General features: G+C 48.6%; 1 long non-coding RNA gene across 9 annotated transcripts in view; it reads right to left on the bottom strand.

Annotated features, from left to right (window-relative positions):
* Positions 1 to 25,272, bottom strand: part of LOC103345535 (uncharacterized) — an 82,633-nt gene that overhangs the window by 18,856 nt on the left and 38,505 nt on the right. The window contains exons 1-2 of one of the 9 annotated variants that reach the window (XR_011382628.1): positions 3,070 to 3,224; positions 55 to 128 (exon numbers count right to left, since the gene is read on the bottom strand). The exons of 7 other annotated variants lie outside the window; for them this stretch is intronic. This is a non-coding gene — a long non-coding RNA (uncharacterized lncRNA). Of the gene's footprint in view, positions 1 to 54; positions 129 to 3,069; positions 3,225 to 25,272 lie in introns of those variants that run through there. One more of the 9 variants, XR_011382622.1, reaches the window with a different exon arrangement.

Here is a 25,272-nt window from a genome sequence, read left to right on the forward strand (position 1 = left end):
ATGAAAATATATTTTAGAGGCCGGCATTGTAGCATATCAAGTAACACCACTCACTCCCTGCGATGCCAGCATCCCATATGGGCACTGGATGGTGTCCCAGCTGTCCCACTTCCAATCCAGCTCTCTGCCTGAGAAAAGACGAGGAAGATGGCCCAAGTGTTTGAGCCCCTGCCACCCACGTGAGACCCAGATGAAGCTCCTGGCTCCTGGCTTTGGCATGGTCCAGCACCAGCCACCTGGGGAGTGAACCAGCGGATGGAAGACTCTCTCTCTCTCTCTGTCTGTCTCTCTCTGTCTTTCTCTCTCTCTGTCTCTCTGTCTCTCTCTCTCTGTGTCTCTCTCTCTGTCTCTCTCTGTCTCTCTCTCTTTCTCTCTCTCTCTCTGTTTCTCTCTCTCTCTCTCAGTAACCATGACTTTCATAATAAATAAATAAATAAATACATCTTTAAATATATGGATAAATGTTTGCGCCAAAATAAACTTATCTTTTAATTCCATTTGCCATGAATTTTTTAAGTACCCTTGGATACACATATGGCAGTGTGGTTGCGTCACATGTGAGAGCATTCCTGCATCCCAACAGTGAGTATAAATTCCATGATAGATCTTTAGAGCACTCAAAAATTGATGCTCGGGTCAGGAAAAAAATATCTCAGTGTGTATTTTAGAATTGAAACGCTTCACCCTACTTTCTCAGAATATAATGAAACTAGAAGTTAATCACCGGCCGGCGCCACGGCTCACTAGGCTAATCCTCCGCCTTGCAGCGCCGGCACACCAGGTTCTAGTCCCGGTTGGAGCACCAGATTCTGTCCCGGTTGCCCCTCTTCCAGGCCAGCTCTCTGCTGTGGCCTGGGAGTGCAGTGGAGGATGGCCCAAGTGCTTGGGCCCTGCACCCCATGGGAGACCAGGATAAGTACCTGGCTCCTGCCATCGGATCAGCGTGGTGCACTGGCCGCAGCGGCTATTGGAGGGTGAACCAACAGCAAAGGAAGACCTTTCTCTCTGTCTCTCTCTCTCTCACTGTCCACTCTGCCTGTCAAAAAAAAAAAAAAAAAAAAAAGAAGAAGAAGAAGTTAATCACAAAAGAAGATCTGAGCACTTGGCTGTTCCCATAGATCTGGTGCTACATGGAGTTAACAAGCTGAAGCCGAATTCCAACTAGGAAGCCCCATCCAGAAACCTGGGGTGTTCGGTCAAAGCAGTACAGGGAAGAAAACCTATAGGATGAATTGTTTTTCTAGATGTAAAACTAATGCACTAATTGACGTGCCCTTGACACGTGGAGATAGCAAAAATATAAATAAATAAATAACCACACAAAACAAAATTAATAGGAAAAATCGTAAACCAGTTTTTTAATAAAGAAGGAAATGACATAACGGAGAAGTAAAACAAACAGTTGGTTGTTTAAAACACACACACACACACACACACACAGAAAACCCTCTTTAAGTCAGGCCAAGCTCAAGAGAAGGGATGAAATATAAACAGCACCAGCAATGAGAAAAGGCCAATAACCACAGACACCGCAGAGACAAACAGATTATAAGGGAAAGTCACGTTCAACTCCACGGAACACAGGAGACTTTTAAAATGAACCGGGAGGCTCGTTACGAAAACAAACTAAATGAAGTCAAAATGAGGGAAGTGGAAGACGCTACAGGAACTGCTCTGGGGCTCAGACAGGAGCCGGCACCACCAGACTGAAATCCTGCACACCACCCTGGAACCTGCAGCCTGCAGCCTCCGGCCACCACCTCCAGTTCTCTCATCCATCTCCACGATCGACCACAACTGATTCTGTGTGTCCTCGTTTGTCAACAGATCAGGCAGGGCCAGGCACCTGGCCTCGCTAGCTGGCTAAGAGGTTCACAGCCCACGAATCTGGGTATCTGGTTCAATTCCTGGCTCCAGCTCCTACAGATCTGGACTGAGTTCCCAGCTCCGTGCCCAGCCCAGCCCTGGCCATTGCAGGCACTGCAGAGTGAACCAACTGATGGAGGGGGAGTGTGCTCCCTGTGCCTCTCAAATTAGAATCAAGTAGGTGCATCTTGCTCTCAGGTTCTGGGTCCTGCGACCCCACATCTGTGTGACAAGCTCTGTCACTTCTTCCCTGGGAAATGGACTCTGTATAAACCCAGGAATGGAGATCAAAGACTTGCTGACCCAAAAAAGACACACGGCCACCACATGACCATAGGAAGCCCTTATTGCAAAGTAGAGTGCATTTAACCATCAGTTCAGCAACCCCGTCTCAGTGCCCACAAGTAGACATTCACTTACTTCCTCAAGTTCAATGCCATCCATTGAGGATTTACTTATAAATCCACATCTCGCCCTATTTCATTCATCCTTTCCTTGTTGACTGAGTGCCATTTCTAGTAGCTCCAGAGCTTTACACAGATGTGTGCTCATCCTTGATATTCTCAGGGCAAGGCTTCCAGGAGCGCCTGCAGATGCCAACATCCACGGTGCTCCAACTCCTTACGTAAAACGGTGCAGCATTTGCCCATGACCTAGCACAGCCTCCAACACACTTTCACCCCTAAACGACGTTGAATCCTGTAACTGCTACGATAAGTGGTTGTTCTGCTGATCATTAGAGAATCATGACAAGGACACAAGACTATCCGTGTTCCCTGCAGGTGCAACATTTTCCTGCAGATTTCGGGTCACCAGCTGGTTGAATCCACGGATGCTGAACCTGCAGATGCAGAGGGCGACCGTACCTCCACCAGACACCGCCTCTCGACAGCAAGCCCCCAAAGTGATCCTTGACCACTGACGCTCCTTTGACACGTTCATGGATAAGAAGTGCCCAGCTTACATGGGAATCATGAGGGATATATAAGAGAAGACACCCAGCAAGTGCTGCCAAGATGATTAAGGGACAACTCGAGTCGCTTCTGTTCTCACCCTTCCTTGCCCCCAACCTGAGCCTCGCGTGACCCGTAACCCATGATAACCTCACCTGGCCCAAGTACAACCTTCTTCCTTCACAACCAGCCCTCTAAGGTGGGCATTGGGGGTAGGGCTAACACACTTGTCGGGGCACCTGCTTCCTACCTCGGAGTGCCTGGGTTCCATTCTCAGCTCCGGCTCCTGATTCCAGCAGTGTCGATGGGTTCCTACCGCCTCTGTGAGAACTGGGACTGAGTCCCTGGACCCCAGCTTTGGCTCCCAGTTCCAGGTCCAGCTGCTGTGAGGAGTGAACCAGTGGATGGGAGTGTGTTCATCCTCATTCTCTCTCTCTCCCTCCCTCCCTCCCTCCAAGAAGTAAATTCTTAATAAAAGATGTAACCCATGTGTCACCTGCTCTATGAGACACAAAGACCCCAGGTACCACAAGCCCCCTTAACCCTTGCATTTGCAGATGGCATGAAGACCCTAACCAACTCTCTCTCACACCACATGTTCTCCCGGCTCCCAGAGCTCCAGCCACTCTGCCCTTCTTTGGCTTCCTTGAACTCTCCAAGGCCTGGATGGTTCTGCCCCAGAATTTCCCCTGGTGGTACTCGAATCATCATCCCAGAACCAATCTCTCTTCCCACCCAACCCTGACTCTTGTCCTTTTTGCCCCATCTTCCTTACACTCTTCCTGTCACTTCCTGCAAGGATTTTCTTCATAGCCACTGCCTAGAATGGTCTTTCTCCACCACATTACAATGTAGGCTCAGCGATACAAGAGGACTTAGCGTCACGACTTGAATTAATGGATGGATGGATGGATGGATGGATGGGTGGGTGGATGGATGGATAGAAGGGTGGATGGTGGATGGGTGGATAGGAGGATGGTGGGTATAGCTGGATGGATGGATGAGTGTGTGGATAGGTGGATGGGTGGATGGATAGATGGGTGGATGGTAGATGGATGGATGGTGGGTATAGCTGGATGGATGGATGGATGGATAGATGGGTGGATGGTGGATGGGTGGATAGGAGGATGGTGGGTATAGCTGGATGGATGGATGAGTGTGTGGATAGGTGGATGGGTGGATGGATAGATGGGTGGATGGTAGATGGATGGATGGTGGGTATAGCTGGATGGATGGATGAGTGTGTGGATAGGTGGATGGGTGGATGGATAGATGGGTGGATGGTAGATGGATGGATGGTGGGTATAGCTGGATGGATGGATGAGTGTGTGGATAGGTGGATGGATGGATGGATAGATGGGTGGATGGTAGATGGATGGATGGTGGGTATAGCTGGATGGATGGATGGATGGATGGATGGATAGATGGGTGGATGGTGGATGGGTGGATAGGAGGATGGTGGGTATAGCTGGATGGATGGATGGATAGATAGATAGGTAGGTAGGTAGGTAGGTAGATAGATAGATAGTTATTTGAGAAGAAAAGAGGGAAGAAAAAAAGAGGGAAGAAAAAAACCGAGAATGCTCTCATTCACTGGTTCATACACCAAATGCCCACAATGGCCAGGCCAAAGCTAAGAACTGGGAACTCAACCTAGGTCTCTCATGTGGGAGGCAGTCATGAGTCATGAGTACTGCCTCCCAGGGTCTACACTGACAAGAAGCTGGAGTCAGGTACCAGAAGCCAGAATTGAACCCAGGTACTCTGATGTGGGCTACAGGATTCTTAATCACCATATACCTGCTCCATTCGAATGCAGTCTTAACATTTGTTCAAGCGCTTTTTTTTATATAACTTAGCAGTGTTACTTAACTCAGATGGTCATAGGGATAGCAAAGGAGTGAAAAATAAGCCATCGGCCTCACATCATTGCCTTGAGTCCGTCCAGCCTAAAGGTTCCAGGGTGGTGTTTCAGAGGGCGACAGAGCACGGAGACAATGAAGAAGCTGAGTTGCCGGTAATTAAGATGTGTCTCTTAGAAATAGGATGGTGACCCAGGGTCAGCGACAGGAAGGATTTGGGGCTTGCATTGTTTCGCTCGGCTTTGTTTCTGCCTTTCAATGAAGGGTTTGATGATGTTGGCAGGTCACTCACTGCACAAGGAGAGGGCCAGCGCCGGGGACGGCTGACGTCGCTTCCAGCTTCGATATCATCATTTCAGGGCCCTTTGTGTCTAAGCAGAGCCCTGATCAGATGGCGCCCCCAGAAGAAAACCTGTGAGGCCCTTGGTGTCTGCAGCAAGAAGACGAACTCGAATCCCTTGACCCTTGAGACTAAGCTTTCCATCTGACCCTCTCCCCCTCCCCACCACCCCACTTCCACGCTCCAGACCACCTGTGGCCGTCACCCTGCTGCCTCTGGAAGCTTGTCGCCCGATGGAGAGCTCTGCAGAGCTGGGACACACAGGCTGCCTTTGCCAGTCTGTGCATTCCCCCTGGCCCACGTCCTGTTGAACCTCCCAGCCTCTGCCTTTGGCAGCAGCTTGCTTGAAATTGCCCTCTCTCGGGGTTGCAGGCTGGCTTAGCCCCAACTGTTGGCCAAGCAGATGAGTGCTGTCTTCACTGATTCTTGCGGCTTCTTCCTCAGAATTGGTGATTGCCCTGCCCCTCAGCTCACAGCGGTCTTCCCTCCCTGCCAGTTCCCTCCACACTGCCCCTGCCAGCCACGGGACAGCAGGCACCCGTCCCCAGCTCTCTCTGCACAAGCTCCCTGCTCCCAGAATGAGACCCTGCACATGGAGAACATAGCACCAGAGCCAGCCTCCAAGCTTCCTTGGAGCTTGGAGCAACTGTTTTTGGTTTTTTGTGTTTTTTTGACATCGTTCCCTCATCCACTTGTATAATTAAATAAATAAAAATTTTGAATAGTGTATACATACGACACAAAACCCAAAAAACATTTTTGGTTAAGAGACATATAATTCAAAGTTTCTGTCTGCAGATTTACTTCACCCAGCACACAAGGGCTGGCCATGCCAAAACTGAGTTCCAAGTATGTTAAACAAATACCCCAGGAAACTTTATTTTCTTTTTAGTTTGCACAATAAATAGAGTATAATGTATTCCAAGGTGTACATGCATGTAAGACAGTCACAGCCACTAAGTACTGTGGGAGTTTATTTTTGTTGAAATTATTCTGATTTTATATGTCAAAAACAAATGAGGGAATGGTGCTGTGGCACAGTGGGTAAAGCCACCACCTGCAGTGCCGGTATCCCATATGGGCACCAGTTCAAGTCCCTGCTGCCCCACTTCTGATCCAGCTCTCTGCTATGGCCTGGGAAAGCAATAGAAGATGGCCCAGTTCTTAGACCCCTGAACCCGTGTTAGAGACCCAGAGGAAGTTCCTGGCTCCTGGCTTCAGATCAGCACAGCTCCGGCCATTGCAGCCAATTGGAGGGGGCACCAGCAGATGCAGATGGAACACACTCTCTCTCTCTCTCTCTCTCTCTCTCTCCCTCTCCTCTCTCTGTGTAACTCTGACTTTCAAGTAAATAAATAAATCTTTAAAAAACAAAGGTTTTGCAATGCAAAGTCTTATTCCATCTCTGGCTCCGTCATCACTCAAACAGCCAAGATCTCCTACACAGGGAGGCAAACACAAGTTTTAAATCTTTTTCAGATTTTGCTACTAGTAAATGAAGCTATGCCTCTGTAGAGTTGACCATTTCCTAATTTGCTGCCTCAATATCAAGTACCTGCTCCCATGTTGCCACTAATTAAGGTAACACAAGATGGTCACAACAGCTGCTGAGCCAGTCCAAAGCCAGCAGCCAGGAACTTCTTCCAGGTCTCCCATGCAGGTGCAGGGGCGCAAGCACTTGGGCCATCTTCTGCTGCTTTCCCAGGTCACAGCAGAGAGCTGGATCAGAAGAGGAGCAGCCGGGCCTCAAACCATTGCCCATATGGGATGCTGGCACCGCGGGTGGAGGCTTAACCTACTATGCCACAGCACCGGCCCCACGGTCTCAGTCTCCCCTACTTGACTGCAGGTATCCTGAACACAGGGTTGGATCCCATTTTACTTTACAGCCTTAGCATGTACTGTGTGGGGAACACATGAGTTGTTCCAGAATCAAATTGATGGAGCCATCCCATTCACAACTCTATCAATAAACACCACCCACTCAGCGACTTGGAGAGCCACAGGGTCAGATCCACCATCTCCACTTCTCTTCTCTCCTCCTTCCAGAGTAGCAAGCAGGGCTCAAAGGCCCCTACCATGAGTGGCATCAGACACAAGCCTCCCCTTCCCCCTAAGTCGGCCTTCCCAAGCCCTGGGGCCACTTGCTGTCTGGACAGTGCCTGCAGAGAAGCCCAGGGGTCAGGGGGCTTTGCCCTGAGGACTGGGGTGGCTCCCAGCTTGTGTGCCGTGACCCTGGTGATTCCTTATGGCTCACTGGGATCTGGCCTCTCTGATGGCAGGATCCTCCCTTTCCTAACCACCTGCCTCTTTCCTCTGGATTTCTCACTGCACACCTGCTCTGACCCCAGCAACTGCAGTCACTGAATATGTCTCTCACCGGTCACAGTTTGTATTTGGCACCACAGCCTTTCTAGCATTTGGATTCTTCACCTGTGACTAGTCCTTACCACCAAAATTATAATAATAACAATAATAATAATATTTAAGATGAGGGAAACTTAGTCACACAAAGCCCAAGCAATCTGCCCTAGGTCACAAGCTAGGAGGCAGAGCCAGGCTCCAGGGGAAGCTGCCCAAGCCCTCACCCTCACCAGCTCCAAGGCTCAGGGGCACAGAGTTTTGCCCAGAGAGTAGACCTCGACTTCAGAAACAGTGGTAAGATTTGGTCAGGGGAATCTTCCTGGATGGTAACCAGTTGCACACAGATTAATACAACCCATGAGATTGGTCAGCAAAACCAATAACTGGTTCAGAGAACAGGTCCACTGGGAAAAATAAGGGCACTTAGAGCTGTGTTTTGCACACGCTGGAGCAGAACCCATGTCGTTGCTGAAGAAGCAGGTCTGACTCTGTTATCCCCATTCCTGCCCTGTATCCTCATCGCTCCCTCCCGCACCCACCCAGGCCCTGGACAACCAGACTGCAGCCAGACACAGCAGAGGAAGTGCCCGTGTAGAGGGCCAGACAGCGAGGCCTTCCGGGGGCCCCCTTGCTGACTGTCTAGCAGAGAGTGAGCAAGACCCCCGCTGGCGCCAGAGCTCCATGTTCTTCCCTGGACAGCAGCGAGCGGGAGGTTTTCAGCGTGTGAATAAGCGAACGAGTAAATGAGAGAACAAACAGGGCCCCGACGTCACAGGTGTTAGAGGCCTGGGCACCTTAGCCTGTATCCAGGTTCCTACCTGCACAGAGATAAGAATTCCAAGCAGGGGCATCAAGTGTAGTGCCTAAGTGAGAGCAGGCTGTATTTAAGAGAGAGACGATGACCACGCATTCGCACGTGAGCGTGGACAGATAACCGTCCCGAGTGGGCCTCGGAGCTGCCTGTGGAGAGATGCGAGGGGATCTGAAAAGACCCCCACGTGGGGTCAAGGGCAAATGAAGGCCCCGCCCCCTTCTGTCAGGTAGGGGTGGTGCCTTCATTGAGTAAGCAAGACAGGGTGGAGTCTTGGCACGCGTGAAGCTCTCTGGGGAGTTCACGGTGCCGGCCCAGGCTGAGGGCCGAGAGAGAAGTTACAACGCGAGGCTGGCAGAAATTCCAGCTCTCCTCCCTGCCAGCCCTCCCGGCTCTGCCGGAGCCCGGGTCAGGGAAGCCTGGTGGAGGGCACGGGGTTCCAAGGAGGGAACCCGTCAGAAGTCCCTGGGAAGGTGGCCCCTGCTTGCTCTCTCATAGGCTGGAGTGGACCGACACAGAAGAAACAGCTGCTGCATGAAGCGCAGAGGGGCCTGGAAGGGAAACCCCCTTTCTCCTTCCAAATGCTCCCCCTCGTCCCCTCTCTGACGTCAGTGCCTGATTGCGACGTTGATAAGTTTGTCCTACGTCTGTTCCCATACTTGGAGGATACAGTTCCACCAGTCTTGGCCTTTGGCTACCGCGAACTGCAACCTAACTTAGTGTGCAGACTAACTCCAGAGTGTCTCCTGGCAACAGAGAACTGAGTGTCGGCCAATCACAGGCCGCCAACTGACAGCGCATGCGTATAGTCGGCACGCGCCAGCCTGGGTTCCGCAGCCGCTCTGTTCTCTCTGGGTACCCCGACCACGGTGGGGCGGGGCAGTCAGGACGACACTGGCCCCCTGGGCTGTGCATCTGCCACTCACATAAACACCACTACACTGATCGCATGTCAGCCTTCCCTTGAACACTTCTGTCGGGAGCAGCTCTCGGCGCAGCGCTGGCCGCCAGGCACGTGTGGCGTGCATCCAGGAGCCATCTGTGGCTCTGAGCTCACACGCGGCAGGCCCTGGCTGCTGACTGAGCCAACCACCAGCACCCCGAGATGAGGCCTGGCGCTCCGCCTGTACCCGGCCCAGGACTGCGAAGCACCAGCCTCCGCTCCACCCCCGTGCTGATCCCGCTGGCTCCAAACCCAGCATCCACACCAAACAGGAACGCGCGGGGTTGGGTCTCCAGCTGACCCCGCCTCTGCAGTGTTTTCCTCCTGGGGCCCCCAGCAGGGAGCAGGCAGAGGCAGCCCGTGAACCCTCTGTGCCCTGTGGGTGCCGCCCGGCTCTCCTGCCCAAAGGCACGTCTCCCACCTGCGCCTTGTCTCCTGCATCCTCCGCCACACAGGGTGCCTGTGCCTGCATGCTCTGTTGTCATCACATCATCTCCCAGTGCCCTGCTTAGGCCTTACAGGCAGCCAGAGGCTCCCCCCAGCACTGTGGGAGGACCTCACCCTGGGCGACAATGCCTGAGTGTGTGACCACATCAGAGCATAGCACACGTTCCCTGCAAAAACACGACCTTGTCTTTTCTTTTTTTTAAATTATTTTATTTATTTGAAAGTCAGAGTTACACACAGAGAGAGAAGGAGAGGCAGAGAGAGACAGAAAGAGAGAGTCTTCCATCCGCTGGTTCACTCCCCAATTGGTCACAACAGCCAGAGCTGCACCGATCCAAAGCCAGGAGCTTCTTGTTGGTCTTGACATGGGTGCAGGGGTCCAAGCCCATCTTCCACTGCTTTCCCAGTCCATAGCAGAGAGCTGGACCGGAAGTGGAGCAGCCAGGACTCGAACCGGCGTCCACATGGGATGCCGGCACTGCAGGCAGTGGCTTTCACCCGCTACACCACAGAGCCAGCCCCCACAACCTTGTCATAGTCAGGATAACGCTGCAGAACCAGCCCCTTGCTGAGATTCAGAGAGACCACACCAAGCACCCAGGAAGGAGCCGGAGCCAGGGCCCCACCCTGGTGTCCCCCCAGCGAGTGGTGGGCACAAGGGGACTGCAGAGCAGTTTCCCCATGGCAGGGAAGGCTTGGTGCATTCGGAGCGCTGTGGGTGCTACAAGGCTCCCTGCCCAGGCGCTTCTTGTACCGCTCTTTCTGTAAGCACAAGGCAGGGCTCTGACCTTGCAGAAGCAAACCAAACCTGCACCCCAGGGTCTAGCGAGGTCATTTTAGATAGCTTGGTGATGACTGCGAGGAAAAGTCTGGGGCGGGCTCTGTCCCAGCTGGGAGCGCTGTACTTGGGCCGTTGGCTCCCCAAGGTCCCAGGCTTTGATGTTGACGGGCTCCCATCAGAACACACAAAGACCCTGGGCGCCCCTGCTTCTAAAACAAGAGCACAAGAGTATCTCCCGGGCTGTGGATAGCAGGAAACAGCCGCCGGGTCCTGCCTGCCTATTTATCCTTTGAAGAGGAACATCAAAAACAAACACACAAACCGAAAACAAAGGCCGTAACCCAGTCCAAGAAAAAAAAAAAAACTTTATAAGGGGTCTTCAAAAAGTTCATGGAAAAATGAAACTCAAATTTAAATATATTTTGGTGTCCAAAATGTGAAATGTATGCATAGTTTAGGATAGAGAGAGAGAAAGATAGAAATAGAGATAGAGATAGATAGAGATAGAGAGATAGAGACAGAAAGATAAAGAGATAGAGAAAGATGGAGATAGAGAAAGAGATATAGAGATGAAGATGGAGATAAAGATGGAGATAGAGATAGCTATATAGAGAGAGACAGATAAATATATATAGAGAGAGAGAAAGAGAGAGAGAGAGAGAGAGATGGAGATACAGAGAGAGAGAGAGAGAGAGAGAGAGAGATCTCACATTCTCCGCAAGTTTTTGGAAGATCTCTTGTGTTTCAGGGTGAAGGTAGAGAGAAACCCTGGGAGGATGAGAAAATAAAGAGTGAGGTGGGTTTTGTCCACCCACCAGTGTGCCCAGTGAGGAGAGGAGGGGTCCCTGGGGGTAGTATCATCAGACACCAAAGTGCTGAGTCCCAAACAGATAATGCAGCTGAGTCAGAAACCCGCTGGCTCGGATTCAACTGATGGATTCAGAGCAGGGCTTGGTTTTGGCCTCCAGGGGACAGAGGAGGTGGATGGATGGCCTGAGTAGGAGATCTGGAGGGTGTGGCTCCGACATACTCTGGTTCCTCACTCCAGGAAGGTGATGACAGGGCCCAGAGGAAGGAGCCGAGACACTGAGTCCGCAGACACGAGTTTGAATCTTGATTCAGCTGTTGCTGAGCGGGGAAGGGACCTGGCTGACTGGAAGGAGAGCCCCTTGGGGCATTCGCATAGCCGGCCAAAGCAGCAGAACGAATTGCTGGAGTCGGGAAGACAGGAATTTTTCCCATTGGGTTCTGAGGCTATATGGATGGAAGCCGAGTGTGGAAAAGCAGGAGGACTGGGAACTGGGCATTGCACCTCCCAATCCCTCCCCACACCGAGAGCTGAGAATCCAAAGACACACGGTAACCCCTGGATTGGATACCACTTGCAAGAGCAGAGAGCAGTTGTGAAACTCCGTCATCGTTTGCTTAACAAGAGAGGTGGCCCCATTTCCTGGTCCAACACCCAGCGCCTTACCTGGCCCCAGATCCCACCTGGAGACACTTTGCTGTCCTTTGTCCTCTGTTGCTTCCCTGCAGGAAAGCTGGAGTAACTCCTGCTTGCTATGATTTTGCACAGGGTCTGATTATACCTTGTGATTGTGCTTTGCACCCCCTCTTCCAGTCCCACTGCCTGGAATTGCAAGCCCTCATCATCGCTCACGGTCACTTTCCCTTCTTGAACTTTCTGAGTGTGCACGTACATGTGAGTGTGCACGCGTGCGTGCGTGCATGCAGGCCAGCCTCTCTGTCAAGCTCAGGTTCGCTTAGCACTCAGCCTGAGCATGAGAGACACGCTCTGTATGTGTTCGCCTGCTGAACTCACGTTGAACCTGTGAGTTATCATTTCCAGTTTAGAAACTGAAGAGGGTTGCAACGATGGGCATCCGAGAGCTCAGATTAGCACGTCAAGAGCATCTACTAACACAGGGGCCATGTCCATGAGGTGCTGGGGGTCGCGACAAACAGAACAGAACATTTTTCTGCCCTAGCTGTCATCTGGTGACATTTGCCAGACACTTAAACAACTGCAGCACCCACAGCAATGCAATGGTGTCTGCTCCAACCCTCCAGGAAGATCAGATCACTTGGGGAGCCGCAGGCGTCCTGTTTGAGGGACACCTTCAGGTCCCCATGGAGGGAGCTTTTCTATGGTTCAGAGGATAGAAGGAGGGTTTGTGAATTTCAGGAACTCCTTGGGGTCCACCAATGGGTCAGCCTCTCCCTTCACAAAGCTCTTTGCTATGTACCTGTGGGGCAAAGGTCTAGAACCATTGGATTCTCTTTCTAGCCAAAGAGGCTATTTAAGAGACATACATGTTGTCTTTGAAAACATCGTTTGTAAATCTATGAGGTTAGGGAGGGATTCTTGTTTAAAAATTGACATAGGGGCGGGCGCTGTGGCATAGCGGGTAAAGCCACTGCCTTGCATTGCCGGCATCCCATATGAACGCTGGTTCAAGTCCTGGCTGTTCTACTTCCAATTCAGCTCTCTGATATTGCCTGGAAAAGCAGTGGAGGATGGCCCAAGTCCTTAGATTCCTGCACCCACATGGGAGACCTGGATGAAGCTCCTGGTTCCTGGCTTCAGATCTATGCAGTTCCAGCTGTTGCAGCCATCTGGGGTGTGAACCAACGGATGCAAGACCTCTCTCTCTCTCTCTCTCTCCCTCCCTCCCTCCCTGCCTTTCAAACAAAATAAATCTTTTTTAAAAATTGACATAAAAATTGGTCATATGTATATGGTACTGTGTGATGTTTTGTTACAGGTATGTGTTATAGAATATCCAATCAGGGTAAGTAGATTTATCCTTCCAAACATTTAGCACTTTGTCAGAGTGAAACGTCCAACACCCTACCTTCCTGCTTTCTTAAGTGGAGAGATACACAGTACAGTACCTTAATATTATGTGTGGTCACCTTCCTATGTGGCAGAATTCCAGAACCTCTTAGTCCCATCTAGCAATTAACCTTTCCCCATTCCTCCCCCCTCACTCTCCCCAGGTGCTGGTAACCACCATTCTACTTTTAGCTTCTATGGGATCACCCATGGTGTAGACTCCACACATGAGTGATTTCATGCGATATTTGTCTTTCTGTGCTTGGCTCATTCCATTTCATATAATGATGCCCCATTGCACCCCCCAGGTCATGGTAGACCACAACATTTCATCATTTGTCATGGTTGAATAACATCCCCTTGTGTATGGACCACATTTTCTTCATCCATTCACCAGCAAAGGGGCACTGAGTGTGTTCACATTTCCTGGCTATTGTGAACAGTGCCGCAATAAACACGAGAGTTCCAAGGTCTGTTTTCATTTCCCGTGGTTGCCTACCCAGGAGTGGGATTGCCGCATCATAGGGTGGTTCTATTTTTGGTTTTTGAGGGTATTTCCATGTTGTTTTGAGATAGGACTAGCATTCTCATCAACAGAGTGCAATGGCTCCCTTTTCTCCACACCCTCACCTACACTTGTTGCTGTTTGTCTTTTTAATAACAAAAGCCAATGTCCCTGGAGTGAGGGGATATCTCTTTGGTTGAATTTAACCCAAACTGTTTTTCTTTTTTTTTTTTTTTGTTTTGTTTTAGCAACTATTGGAGATGGTGTTGCTTTCTTGATTTCTATTTCAGATGATTCATTTAGTGGCATATAACGACACTACTGGTTTCTGTAAATGGATGCTGTATTCTGCAACTTTGCCAGATGTATTAGTTCTCACAGCTTTTTGGTAGATTCCTGGGGGTTCCCCACGTATAAGATCGTGTCATGTGCACAGTAACAGTTTGACTTCCTCCTTTCCAATTTGGGTGCCCGTTATTTATTTCTCTTGCCTAATTGCTCTGGCTAAGACCTCCACCACATGATGAATAAAAGTGGTGAAAATGGGCCACCTTGTCTTGTTTCAGATCTTGGAGGAAAAAGCCTTCAGCTTTTCCCCATTCAGCATGATGTTACCTGTTGGCTTGTTCTATGTGGCCTTTATTATGTTGAGATTTCTTCTATACCTAATTTGGTTGGAGCTTTCTTTCACCACAAAGAAATGCTGGATTTTATCAAATGCCTCTTCTGCACCTGTTGAGATCATATGATTTTGTCCTTCGTCCTATTGAAGTACATTCATGGATTTGCAGATGTTGCACCATCCTTGCACCTGTGGGATGAGCCCCGCTTAATCCTGGGGAATGATCTTTTTAATGTGTTGCTGTATCCAATTTGCTAGTATTGTGTTAAAGATTTTTGCTTCTAAGTTCATTAAGAATATCTGCTTGTAGCTTTCTTTTTTTGTTGTTCTGTGTTTGATTTCGGTATCAAAATAGTGCTGATCTCAAAGAATAGGAGGAATTTTCTCCTCCTCTATTTTCTGAAATAATTTAGTAAGTACTGGGGTCAGTTCCTCTTTGAAAGTTTGGTGAAGTTCAGCAGTGACGTCATCTTGTGGGGAGCAACTGGGAGCAACTCGGACTAGACTAAGTTACTGGAATTAAGACTTATTCTATGCATCTGCTCTCCCACAATATGGCACTGGGAGAGGAGGAAACAGCTTCTACACAGCTGCCTCCAGTTCAACCAATAAACAGCAGGACCTGCTCCTGATTGGAGGAGAGCAGCGTACTCGGCGTGTGGGTAGCAGAGTTGGGATTGGCGGAGGAGGACTATAAAGGAGGAGAGAGACAACATGCACCAGGAACATCTAAAAGGAACATCTATCTGAAGGAACACCTGTGCAGCCCCCGAGAGAGCCGGCCGGCGGTGTGCCGCTCCCCTGCAGAAGTGGGGAAAGTGGCAGGGGGAACCGCCCTTCCACGGAGGTGGAAGGGACGGTAGCCAACCCGGGAAGAACCAGCAGCAAACCCGGGGAGGGCCGAGCAGACAAAAGAACAGCGCAGGGTCCTGTGTCATTCCTCCACGAAGACGGGGAGCGACACATCTGACTCCAGAATTTTCTTTAACAGGAGATTTTTTCCGTTGCTGGTAATTCAATCTTTCTACCCGTTGTTGGTCCGTTGAGGTGCTCTATACCCTCAAAATTCAATCTTGGTAAGGAGTATGTGTCCAAGAGTTTGTCCATTTCTTCCAGAGAGCCATTGCACACATTTGTTGCCATATAATGGTTTATAGTGAGCTCTATCAATCCTTTGTATTTCGGTGGTGTCAGCCATAATGGCTTGATCTGTACCTCTGATTTTATATATTTTAATCTTCTCTCTTTTTTCTCAATTAGTCTGGCTAAGGGTTTATCAATTTTGTTTATCTTTTCCATGAAAAGTATCATTGGGATTTTGATTACATTGAATTGTATTGAATTGCATTGATTTAATTGAATTGCATTGGATTCCGTTGAATCTGTAAAAGCTTTGGGTATTATGCACATTTTAATATTATTCTTTAAATAATTCTTCACCGATTTTGTGGATTTTTTTATTCTTGATGTCATTTAGTTGTGCTCTGAGTTTTATTATCTCTTCCTTTTTATCAATTTTCTATTTAACGTGTTCTTGCTTTTCTAGTTCTTTTAGATACAATGATAAGTTGCCTATTTGACATCATTTGTTTTCTTTGATGGAGGAATTCATTGCTATAAACTTTTCTCTTAGGACCACTTCTGCTGTATCCATAGGTATTGGTATGTTGTGTTTCCATCTTGGCTCATTTCAAGGAATTGTTTTAAAATTTCCTCCTTGGTATTCTATAGAGTACATGTCCCATAATTTCTTTATCCAGTCTACTGTTGATGGGCATTTGGGTTGGTTCCAGGTCTTAGCTATTGTGAATTGAGCTGCAATAAACATTAATGTGCAGACAGCTTTTTTGTTTGCCAATTTCATTTCCTTTGAGTAAATTCCAAGGAGTGGTATGGCTGGGTTGAATGGTAGGGTTATATTCAGGTTTCTGAGGAATCTCCAGACTGACTTCCATAGTGGCTTCACCAGTTTGCATTCCCACCAACAGTGGGTTAGTGTCCCTTTTTCCCCACATCCTCTCCAGCATCTATTGTTGGTACATTTACTCTATAGAATACTATACAGCAGTCAAAAACAATGAAACCTGGTCATTTGCAACAAGATGGAGGAATTTTGAAAACATCATGCTGAGTGATATGGGACAAATATCATATGTTCTCCCTGATTGGCGACAACTAACTGAGCATCAAGGGGAAACTTGTTGAAGTGAAATGGACACTATGAGAAACAGTGACTTGATCAGCTCTTGCCCTGACTGTTGATGTACAATGTAATACTTTATCCATTTTAGTATTTTTTTTGTTCTAGTACTATTGGTTGAACTCTGTAATTAACACACAATTATTATTAGGTGTTTAAATTTTAACTGAAAAGTGATCCCTGTTAGGAATTTGGAAAACATTATGCTGAGTGAAATAAGCCAGTCCCAAAGGGACAAATATCATATGTTCTCCCTGATGGGTGACAACTAACTGAGCACCAAAAAGGAAACCTGTTAAAGTGAAATGAACACTATGAGAAATGGTGACTTGATCAGCCCTTGCCCTGACTGTTGATGAACAACTTAATATGTTATCCCTCTTAGTAGTTTTTTTGTTTGTTCTACTTAATACTTTTGGTTGAATACTGTAATCAATACACAGTTATTCTTAAGTGTTGAAACTTAACTGAAAAGTGATCGCTGTTAAATATAAGAGTGGAAATAAGAGAGGGAAGAGATGTATAATTTGGGACATGCTCAAGCTGACTTGCCCCAATTGGTAGAGTTAGAAACAAACCAGGGGATTCCAATTCAATCCCATCAAGGTGGCATGTACCAATGCCATCTCACTATTCCAAGGGATCAATTTTAGTTCACAATTGATCATAATGAAAGGACTAAGAGTCAAAGGGAGCACATAAACAAGTCTAGTACCTGCTAACACTAACCGATAGAATAAATAAAGGGGAGAGTGATCCAACATGGGAAGTGAGATACTCAGCAGACTCATAGAATGGCGGATGTCCCAAATAGCACTCTGGCCTCAGAATCAGCCCTAAAGGCACTCAGATCTGGCTGAAAAGCCCATGAGAGTATTTCAGGCATGGAAAGCCAAGACACTCTGGCAAAAAGATCTCTGTGAGTGAGATCCCAGTGGAAAGAACAGGTCTTCAAAGAAGGAGGTACCTTTCTCTGAAGGGAGGAGAGAACCTCCACTTTGACTATGACCTTGTCTAAACAAGATAAGAGTCGGAGAACTCAAGGGGCTTCCATAGCCTTGGAAACTCATGACTGGTGCATAGGGAGATTACTGATGCCATAGACAGGAGTGTCAATTTGTAAAGTCAACAACAGGAGTCACAGTGCACTTACTCCTCATGTAGGATCTCTGTCCTTAATGTGCTGTACATTGAGGCTTAATGCTATAACGAGTACTCAAACAGTATATTTCACTTTGTGTTTCTATGGGGTGCAAACGGTAGAAATCTTTACTTAATGTATACTAAACTGATCTTCTGTGAAAAAGAAGAAGAAGAAGAAGAAGAAGAAGAAGAAGAAGAAGAAGAAGAAGAAGAAGAAGAAGAAATTATCAATTCCCAACTTGACTCTCACTGGGATTAAACATGACAATAGGTCTGATCTGATTTCATCATCATTTAAAAAAAATCATCTATTATTTATGTTTCTGTGTGGGAGCAAACTGTTGAAATCCTTACTTGATGTATACTAAGCTGATCTTCTGTATACTAAGATAATCAAAAATGAATCTTGATGTGAATGGAAGGGGAGAGGGAGTGGGAAAGGGGAGGGTTGTGGGTGGGAGGGACAGTATGGGGGGGAAGCCATTGTAATCCATAAGTCGTACTTTGGAAATTTATATTCATTAAATAAAAGATAAAAAAAAAGTGAAATGAACACTATGAGAAATGGTGACTTGATCAGCCCTTGCCCTGACTGTTGATGAACAACTTAATATGTTATCCCTCTCAGTAGTTTTTTTGTTTGTTCTACTTAATACTTTTGGTTGAATACTGTAATCAATACACAGTTATTCTTAAGTGTTGAAACTTAACTGAAAAGTGATTGCTGTTAAATATAAGAGTGGGAATAAGAGAGGGAAGAGATGTATAATTTGGGACATGCTCAAGCTGACTTACCCCAAACGGTAGAGTTAGAAACATACCAGGGGATTCCAATTTAATCCCATCAAGGTGGCATGTACCAATGCCATCTCACTAGTCCCAGTGATCAATTTCTGTTCACAATTGATCATAATGATAGGACTAAGAGCCAAAGGGATCACATAAACAAGACTAGTGTCTGCAAATACTAGCTGATAGAATAAAAAAGGGAGAGAACGATCCAACATGGGAAGCGAGATACACAGCAGACCCATAGAATGGCAGATGTCCTAAACAGCACTCTGGCCTCAGAATCAGCCCTTAAGGCATTTGGATCTGGCTGAAAGGCCCATGAGAGTATTTCAGGCATGGAAAGCCAAGACACTCTGGCAAAAAAAAAAAAAAAAAAAAAAAAAAAAAAAAAAAAAAAAAAAAAACAACTAAATGAAAGATCTCTGCGAGTGTGATCCCAGTGGAAAGAACAGGTCATCAAAGAAGGAGGTACCTTTCTCTGAAGGGAGGAGAGAACTTCCACTTTGACTACGACCTTGTCTAAATATGATCAGAGTCGGTGAACTCAAAAGGCTTCCATAGCCTTGGCAACTCATGACAAGAGCCTAGGGTGATTACTGATGCCATAAACAAGAGTGTCAATTTGTTAAGTCAACAACAGGAGTCACTGTGCACTTACTCCTCATGTAGGATCTCTGTCCTAAATGTGCTGTACATTGTGATTTAATGCTATAACTAGTATTCAAACAGTATTTTTCACTTTGTGTTTCTATGTGGATGCAAACTGTTGAAATCTCGACTTAATATATGCTAAACTGATCTTCTGTATATAAAGAGAATTGAAAATGAATCTTGATGTGAATGGAAGGGGAGAGGGAGTGGGAAAGGGGAGTGTTGCGGGTGGCAGGGAAGTTATGGGGGGGAAGCCATTGTAATCCATAAGCTGTACTTTGGAGATTAATATTCATTAAATAAAAGTTAAAATAAATAAATAAATAAACGTTGTTTAGGCCACCAAAAAAAATTTCCTCCTTGATTTTTTTCCTTAATCCACTGAGAGGTGATGAATAAATTGTCTAATTTTAGCTTTTCCATGTAGCTTCCAGTGTTTTCTTATTATTGACTTCTAGCTTTGTTGCACTGTAGTCCGTAAAGGTATTCAGTGTGATTTCTATTCTTTTAAATTTGTTGAAACTTGTTTTGTGACTTGCAATGTGATCTAGGTTAGGACATACTCCATGTCTTGTTGGAAAAAAATGTATATTCTTCAGCTGTTGGATCAAAACTTCTCTAGGTCTCTGTGAGTCCCCATTGATTTAAAGACAACTTAACTTTACTATTTCTTCATTGACTCTATGTCTAGGTGGTCTGTTCATTTCTATTAGTGGTGTGTTAAAGTTCCCTACTATTATTGTACTGAATGCTACCTCTCCCTTTAGGTCCGTTAATGATCTTCTTTATGTGTATGGGTGTCTCAACACTGGGTGTGTACATATTCATAAGTGTTATTTCCTCTTGCTGGGTTGAGCCGTTCGTTCATCGTTGTATAATGTCCTTCCTGTTCTCTTTAAAATCTATCTTATTGAGGGGCCAGCGCCGTGGCTCACTTGGTTAATCCTCCACCTGTGGTGCCAGCATCCCATATGGGCACCAGGTTCTAGTCCCGGTTGCCCCTCTTCAGTCCAGCTCTCTGCTGTGGCCTGGGAGGGCATTGGAGGATGGCCCAAGTCCTTGGGTCCTGCACCTGCATGGGGAGACCAGGAAGAAGCACCTGGCTCCTGGCTTCAGATTGGTGCAACGCACCAGCCGTAGCAGCCATTTGGGAAGTGAACCAACAGAAGGAAGGCCTTTCTCTCTGTCTCTCTCTCTCACTATGACTCCACCTGTCAAATAAGTTTTTAAAAAATTCTATCTTAGGCCGGCGCTGCGGCTCACTAGGCTAATCCTCCGCCTGCGGCGCCGGCACACCGGGTTCTAGTCCTGGTCGGGGTGCTGGATTCTGTCCCGGTTGCCCCTCTTCCAGGCCAGCTCTCTGCTGTGGCCAGGGAGTGCAGTGGAGGATGGCCCAAGTGCTTGGGCCCTGCACCCCGTGGGAGACCAGGAGAAAACCTGGCTCCTGCCATCGGATCAGTGTGGTGCACCGGCCGCGGAGGCCATTGGAGGGTGAACCAACGGCAAAGGAAGACCTTTCTCCCTGTCTCTCTCTCTCACTGTCCACTCTGCCTGTCAAAAAATAAAGAATAAATAAATAAATAATTAAATAAATAATTCTATCTTATTGATAGAAGTGTAGATTCCTACTGCCTTTTGGGTCCCATTTGCATGGAACATCTTGTTCTACCTTTTCACTCGTGGTCCATGTGTGTCCTGAGAGATGATTTGGACGATGCCTCAGCCCGCCAGGATCAGTGCAGCCTCCGGGCAGGACCAAAGCTCACCCGGCTGCTGCCTTTCTGCTTGAGCTCACTCATGCACCAGTGACGCTGGCTGGAGTACAGGACAGATCAACCAGGACCACAGAACTCTGCTGGGCACTGAACCGGGTCCAGAGGTTCTGTGTGCAAGGACTAGCTGGGGACAGGGACTTTCAGGATCCCCCAGTGCTGGGTTTCACCAGCCAGAAACTGAGTTCCCAAACAGTCCAGTGACTCCTTGTTGTCTGCGCCAGGTTGTAGGAGGGTGACAAAGACAGCCCCTGAGCTACTCAGGCAGATTCTAGGTGGGTCACACCGCAGTTCCATAGCCACCACTCCCTGTGCAATCTTGGGGGTGCACACAGGCCCTGTAGGAAGCTGGTAGTGACACACACAAAAACAAGTCTGCGTCTCCAGGGCACAGGTTTCCACCTGCTACTGAGGCAAGGCCAGAGACCAGGTTCTCAGGCTCTGGCTTTGGGACTGAAGCTGTCAGGATCTCCCCAGCATTGGCCATTATCGGCCCCACACTGAGTCTGAAGACACAGTCCCTTGCTGTCTGCCCAAGGTTGGAGGAGAGTGATAAAGGTGGCCCTCTGGCCACCCAGACCAGCCCTGGTCACAGCTGAGTATCACAGTCACAGGTGCCTGCCTGATCTCCCAGAACACAGGTCTCTGCCCAATGCCAGCCAAGTCTAGAGGCGCAATCTGGGAGCACCAGCCAGGGGCTAGAAGACGACTTTGGACTTGATCAGATGCCAGGCCCTGGTGTGGCAGGCTGAGCTCTGAGCTCGGAGGTGCAGGGTCCTAAACTCTCTCCCCTGGCCTCTCCAAGTGGCTTCAGGGTTACTTTTGGCTTGCATTTGGAGGAGGGGTAGCAGAGGCCACCATGGTGTAGAAGCTCCAGATATTCACTCAACAAGAAAGGGCCTAGGGCGCGGGGCAGAGGGGCTGAGTCCAGCTGAATTTTTTTTTCAGAGTGGGCCTGGCCCTGCCATTCCGTTCACTCTCCCTCTCCAAAGTGAGAAACATCTCTTCCTTGGGGCTGGGGGAGGGCTGTCATGGGCAACTCTCCAGTGCAGCTTTTCTTATGATTAGAACAGGACAAGACTCTGCAGTCTATCACCTCTGGCTTCCACAGCTCTAGTGAAGGTGACCTGGTGTGTGTCCAGCTGTCCATGTGGGTGTCTGCAGTCACTGGAACCGCCATCTTGGTTACCTGTCCCAAATCTAGGGGATTTGACCAGTTTTACATCTAGGTACCTGTGGGGAATTCTGAAAAGGTGAAATAAATCATTATATACTCTCAAAGAGCCAATGAGGACATATCTAGCATCTCATTGCTTTTATAGTTATTACCATGGACACCGTGTGTGTGTGTGTGTGTGTGTGTGTGTGTGTGACAGAGAGAGAGAGAGAGCTCATTGTATGCTCTCAACAATACTAAGGGCAGATGTTCTTATTGTCCATTACTTGTACACATGGAAACTGAGTTAATGGACCAGAATCACAGAATTGGCAACCAGGTCTCTTGGCTGCTAATGCCCTGCTTTTCCATTTACGAACGAATGTGCATAGCACACACTGAGCAAAAGCTCCTTTTGTAAGGAGGATGTTTATTCCACAGCAGGCGAGAAGAGTCATGAGCCACTTGTGCGGCGAGAAAGCAGGGCCGAAACGGGGCAAGGCGTGTTTTCCTGTGGATTTACTCGGAATGCTCTTTCCAAAGGGAAGGCGGTGGCTAGAAAGGGCATTGGAGGTCCCCTCACCAACCAAACATTCTTCCTCATCTTGAGTGCCCCTGTGAATGCACCACTTTGCAAAGCAACTGCGGCCTTCGCCCGTTTGTGCATTGCTGTGACAGAATACCGCAGACGGGTAATTTACAAAGACAAGAAACGTATTTGGCTCGCGGTTCTGGAGGGTGAGAGGCCCACAGGTGTGATGCCAGCGTCTGCTCAGCATCTGGTGAGGGCCTTCTCGTTGCATCATCCCATGGCAGAAGGCAGAAGGGCAAGAGAGCTGGTGAATGAGAGAGTGAGAGCGAGAGAGAAAGAGCGAGAGAGAGAGAGAGTGAGAGAGTGAGAGAGAAAGCTAGAGCAAGAGAGAGAGAGAGAGAGAAAGGGGAGAAAACGCATCCTTCCATCAGGAACCCACTGCCATGATATGACATGGACCATTCTGTGAGATTGGATGCGGCGCAGTTCGAGTCCCAGCCACTCCTCTTGCAATCCAGCTCCCTGCTAATGCACCTGGGAAAGCAGTAGAAGATGGCCCAAGTGCTTGGGCCCCTGCACCTGTGTGGAAGACTGAGAGGAAGCTCCTGGCTCCTGGCTTCAGATCAGTGCAGCTCTGGCTGTTGCAACCAATTGGGGAGTGAACCAGCGAATGGCTCATGCTCGCTCGCTCTCTCTCTCTCTCTCTGCCTTTCTTTCTCTCTCTGTGTAACTCTGACTTTCAAGTTAATGAATCTTTAAAAGAAAAGATTTATGAACTAGCTCAGTAATTAAACCAGGGTGCCACTGACCCAAGGACACCCAGGCCAATTTAACAGAGCAGACATGCAGACACAGGCCCGTGCATTCATGGGAACCTGCGTGACCACAGAGAGAGGGTGCACAGATCAGTGGGCAAGGAGGAGCACTTCCATCAACACTGGGTGTGCTGCTTTTTAAATAAAATCTTGCCTTAAAAAAAAACAAAAACACTGCCATGACGTATGGAGAGAAATGAGATTTTCCTACAGTGTCACCTAGTTTCAGATGGGTTGGGGATTCCACCAATTACAAATTTAGCCTCCCTGTCCCCAGTTTCCTCATGTGTAAAGTGGAGAGAAGAATTGTCCTTTGGGGCCAGTGGTACAATAGGAGAAGCTTCTGCCTGCAGCATCAACATTCCCTGTGGGCACTGGTTCAAGTCCCAGCTGCTCCACTTCCGATCCAGCTCTCTGCTCTGGCCTGGGAAAGCAGTAGAAGATGGCCCAAGTCCTTGGGCCCTTGCACCCGTGTGGGAGACTTGGAAGAAGCTCCCGGCTCCTGGCTTCAGATCTGCTCAGCTCTGGCCATTGTGGCCAACTGGGGTGTGAACCAGCGGATGGAAGACCTCTCTGTGTGTGTCTCTCTCTCCCTCTGTAACTCTGCCTTTCAAATAAATAATAAAATAACTTTTAAGAAAAGAGCCTGCTATGAATAGGACGGCAAACTGTTCAGCAGAAAACGTGAACAGAGGTTGTGAACGGCGAGCTCAAAGAAAAGGAAATCCAAAGGACAACTCACGGATGAACTGGGTTCAGCGTCACCAAAAACCGGGGACACACACGTGTAGCTGTGTGAAACGACAGAGCATCCCGCTGATGTCCATCAAGTGTTGCTATAGCAACGAGCCAGCGCATCAAGAACCCGGGTACTCTATAAAGAGATGTGTTTTCCCGTGGAAGGTCCAAACAGCATGGCACCTTGTTCTGGTGAGGCTCCCTTGGCTCCCAAGACAGTGAGAAGCAAAGTTCCCACGAGGCCCTGCTTCCCAAAGGTCCTACGCCCCCCCTACACACACCTCCACCCCGGTGAGCCAGCCTCCAGCACGCTAACCCCCAGGGGGAATCCAAACCACAGCCAAACCACAGCGCACCTGTTCATCAAGCAGCCGTCAGAGAGGGCGCAGAGAAACCAGAATGCTCCCGTGCTGCTCATGGAATCGTAATCCAGACCACTCTTGGAGAGAAACGCGGCACTAACCAGGAAATGTGAAGCTTGTCATACCCTGGGAGCCAACACAACCGCCCACCATCAGACCCCACCTCTCCCACAGCTCTGCTTTGTCCGTGATGGAACCATAGGGTTCTGGCTTCTCCCATCAAAAACCCCGGATGCGTCCTGATTCCCTGTGTCTCCCTTAGCACATCAGCTCCCGCAGAATGCTCACCGGATTTTTGTCAAAATATATTCAGAATCCTAACACATCTCCCCAGCTCCCCCCACCGCATGCCCTTGGGTCCGAGCCCCCATCACCTCTTTCCTGGACTGTGTTACTGTCTGTCGGTTCCCGCTCCTCCCACCTTTCAGGGTGTTTTGAGCACATCAGCCAGGGTGGTCCTGCAGAAACTTGGGTCAGATCGTGCCATTCCCCACTCAACACCCTCCCATGACTCCCTGTGTCACTCGGAACAAGCGCCAAGGACGTCAAATGGACACAAAACCTGAACACGACCTGCCCTCCACCTCCTCTCTGGCATCAACCCCTCCTCTCCCCCTCCCCGGTTCCCTCCCCTCCAGCACATGGGCTTCTGCACTGAACTGGGGACTCCTCTCCCACCCCAGGCCCTTTGCACTTGTCGGTTCCTGTGGCCGAAATGCCTCACCCCCCAAAAAAATCCACACCTCACACAGTTGACACCTTCTCCGTATAGCCTTTCTTG

This window comes from Oryctolagus cuniculus, chromosome 15, assembly GCF_964237555.1.
Source record: "Oryctolagus cuniculus chromosome 15, mOryCun1.1, whole genome shotgun sequence".
Taxonomy (NCBI): Eukaryota; Metazoa; Chordata; class Mammalia; order Lagomorpha; family Leporidae; genus Oryctolagus; species Oryctolagus cuniculus.